Below are 4,093 nucleotides of genomic sequence, written 5' to 3'. Positions count from 1 at the left end.
TCATTGGACCTCTGGTGTGATTGCAAAGGTCTTGGGCCAATCGTACAGCTGAGAGCGTACTCCCATAGAGATGCCTCACTCATCTCCTTCAGAGAACCGGGGACATATATACACATGAGAACTCAAGAACTAGAACACCCATCATGTCTCACAGCATGCAAATCAACAGTTGTTGTGCAAATAATAAAAGCATACAATTGCAGTAGCCTACTTTGCACCTGAGTAATTCCATGATGCTTTTGTGCACTCTCTCTCTCCTCGTTCTGTTCAGCTCTCACAATGCTGAAATGAACATTTCATTGACCTGCTGAATTTTGCACCAGGGGTTCAGTTTCCTGCTTTAATTACCAGACCTCATGTGGCGTTAATCCCATATTGTGTTTTGATTGAACCTTCACGCTCTAATGGCTTTCCCTCATTATTGATTTTGCAGACTAATATGAACTTAAAATGCCTGCTTTGACCCACACAGTCGCACAGTTTTTTTGAGCTGGTCATAATGAGAAATGCTTGAAATGTAGAAATGTGGTGAATTTATCACTATCAATTTATTAGCCTAATATTATTTATATAGAACATTATCGTACATAAATGTCATTCAGTATGCAAAAGAGTAAAGAAAGAGAAGAGAGAAGAAAAGGTATTATAGGTACCGGTAGTAGATAACTAAGTATCACCAAAGGGAGATGAAAATAAAGCTGTGTTTAATTTATTTTTAAAATGTAATACTGTTGGGGCAGTTCTAATTTGGACAGGAAGCTGGTTTTAGCATTTGCCAGCATAATGACAAACTACCATTTCATCCTATAATAATATCTGAATTTGACCCTAGGCACAACCAGTAGAGGAGACTTTGAAGACCCAAGACACCGATTAGGATACTATTGCTCTAACATATCTACAATTTATAGAACCTAAGCAATTTAGTGACTTATGGACTATCAGAAGAGTTTTAAACTCAATTCCAAATCTAGGCAGTCATGGGTAAGCAGTCAGAGCATCAGACTTGTAGCCCAAAGGTTGCCAGTTCGATTCCCAATCCCAACCAGCTAGGTTGGTGGAGGGCGTCAGGGCCGGTTTTTAGCATAGGCCGGCTAGGCGGTCGCCTAGAGCGCCATGTGAAGAAGGGGCGCCGAAATGGCGCTCTCCTATGCGTAATTTTGCGATATGAAGTTGTTTTATGAAGTCACAATCAACAAAGAGTGGCGAAAGCGCTCCTCACGGCAAAGCGCCCCTCAGCCAATAGTAATATCTCTTCCAACTGTCTCTGGGAAGTCTGTGAACCAATAAACAGACAGTTCTGAGAAAGGGGGCGGGACGAGTGACAGCGTGCGGTCTATTTTGAATTTGGAGACTCACTCGAGAGACAGAGGGGGCAAGCGCAAACAGTAGTGCTGCTCTGCTGGATGGAGATTATTATGTTCTCATTAAACCACTCATTGCATGATGCAGGAGTTTCAGAGGGTGTTTTGGAACTATGTGATTTAATCAGCAACCGTTTGTGATTATGGAAAGCCTAATAGTTATGAGGTTACTATTTGGAATTAGAGAGAAAAAGAGCTTTGTTTTTGATCAGAGAAATCGCTAGTTAGCATGCTAACATTAGCCAAGTATGCCAAGCAATGAAGTCCAGTAAAATAGCTGTTAGTAGCCTACTCACTACTCACTAACACCCACCTGATATCATAATACTTGCTTAGGTTGACAAGCAATGTAAAGTAAGACTGGTGCAATGTTTAAAACAATTTTAGCTGCCATATCTCCTTCCATCCACATGAATTACCTGCTTGTTGTAAGCTTAAAAAAACATTAATTTCCAGACCAGAATGACATAGCCTACATGAATCATGTAACAGAACCATGCACAGCAGACAAGTGAGGCTATTTACTATATTTTGTATATTATGAAATTCAATAGCGTGACAGCTCTTCTCCCTTTCTCTCACCCTGTCCCTCCAAACACATAGATAGCCCCCTTCTCATTCTCCTACTCACAAATGCGCCACTATTTCCAGTCCAGAAATGAAATTGGTTTGGAAGACAGCACAAATGTGTAGCTTATTAAAATTGTTATGCTGCCATGCTTTGTGATGCTAGTGTAGATCAATGCAGACCTCCTTGGTAGGCTTATTGTCCACACATGCATTTTACATGCAAATGTACTGTATCACTCTCCTGGCATTTCAATTTCACGTTACAATTCAAACACATTGATAACCTCCCTCTCATCTGGGGTTGGGGGCCCCACCACCATCACATCCAACACACCACACAGTGAAGCTACTTTCATGCGACTCAATCTGATGTGTTGGTCGCCTGTCAAAAAGAACCACAAATCCATTTGATGAAAAACTGTTATTGTTCTTGATGCTATTTAGTTAAGCTTACTAAGGATATTAGTCTTGTGTTCTGTGAGGTATAAGAAAGATTTTTTTTTTCTTTCAAAGGTGTGTGTGTGGGGGGGGGGGCGCCAGAAATCAAACTCGCCTAGGGCACCAAATAAGCCAGAACCGGCCCTGGAGGGCGTAATTAACCAGTGCTCTCCCCCATCCTCTTCCATGTTTGACATACCCTGAGCATGGTACGAGCATTGAGGACTGCCCCCTTGCACGGGTGAGGCATAAATGCAATTTAGTTGTGAGCAGTATGCAGTGTTCACTTGTGTGCTGTGGAGTGCTGTGTCACAATGACAATGGGAGTTGGAGTTTCCTAGTTGGGCCTTCACTTCACTTCACTTTAAAGAGGCTACATCTCACTGGTAGCCAGTGTAATGACCTAAGTACTGGAGTGATGTGGTGTTTAATTTTAACTTAGGTTTAATTTAATGGAAGCATCTGTGCTAATTTGACACATTCACGCACCACTGAAATATGATGGTATGAAATTCAGTATAACTGCAGCTTCACAAACCACCTGATTACTAATGTGAACTGGAGGCATGGAGTGTTGCATTGCCATCATGGTGCAGGCAGAGGTATAACTATTGATATTGTTATTATAGCATAATCGATCAAGAGACACAACATGTTGAAATCAGAAGGCACATGGATTACATCAAATCCTTAATGTCATATTGCTTGTAGTCCTGCTGTGGTTTGCTGCATGGTGTGTATGCAGCTCTGCAGTTTCTTATGGGGAGATGGAGAATGCCATGGACACCATGTCTTCTTTCCAGCCAGCGCGTGAGCACGAGTTAGAGCACGTGTGGGAAGAGCGATGTCGTGCACAGATCATTGCACATACGTAGGGTATGTCCTTAAATGGTGCATATGTGCAGAACCTTATATTTAGTAGACGAAAAGAGTGGACGCGTAGTGCCATCCAAACGGGTGGCGCGAATGCGAATTACGCATGCAAAACAAGGATCCCTCGGTGCACCTCAGCTAATTTCTACTATGCGTAATTTAGCAGAAGGGTGATTTCGAAAAGGTCACCCCATACTCGCCATGCAACCCACTCGAGCCCTATGTCCTCCGTAGAATCACGCGAGGAACCCCCTCTCCAAAACGAATGGTGTACGCGAGAGCAGCGTGCGCAGAGGAGATAGGAGGGGGGATGCTCGTCGGAGGAGGAGTGTTCTGTGTAGTAGGGTTGCACTCTCTCATGTCAATCGCATCCTCATCATAGGGTTAAGCAAAACCCGTCCGGACACCCTTACCAATTTAAACAGTGCGTTTCATTTTTAAATAATTTGCCGAATAAAGGTGGGCATCGTTTTTTTCCGGGGACAAACAGAGGGAACGACCTTAACACTGAGGCAAGTGACAATTTTTCTATTTAATGAAACAGCCGTATGAGGGGCTAATTATGGTCAGTGATTTACATGCGTATAGTTTATTTGAAAAACATATTCTTTTGGTCGACCATTGAGACATAGTTACGACATTGAACCCCGCGGGCGTGTTCCATCTTTCCTGAAGATAAAAATAAACTATGTATCGTCATTACGTCGTCATTCACGATGTTTTCTCTCTGTAATTATTTTTATATTACATACATATTTAATCATTCAATTTCTACCGACGTGTTTAAATAGGCTATTTGACTTCATAGAGGTCGAAGAATGTGTGCAGTACAGATTTTAAAAACAGCT

Source organism: Engraulis encrasicolus, chromosome 5 (assembly GCF_034702125.1).
Source record: "Engraulis encrasicolus isolate BLACKSEA-1 chromosome 5, IST_EnEncr_1.0, whole genome shotgun sequence".
Lineage (NCBI taxonomy): Eukaryota > Metazoa > Chordata > Actinopteri > Clupeiformes > Engraulidae > Engraulis > Engraulis encrasicolus.
The sequence above is the reverse complement of the archived record's forward strand: the minus strand, read 5'-3'. Positions refer to the sequence as shown.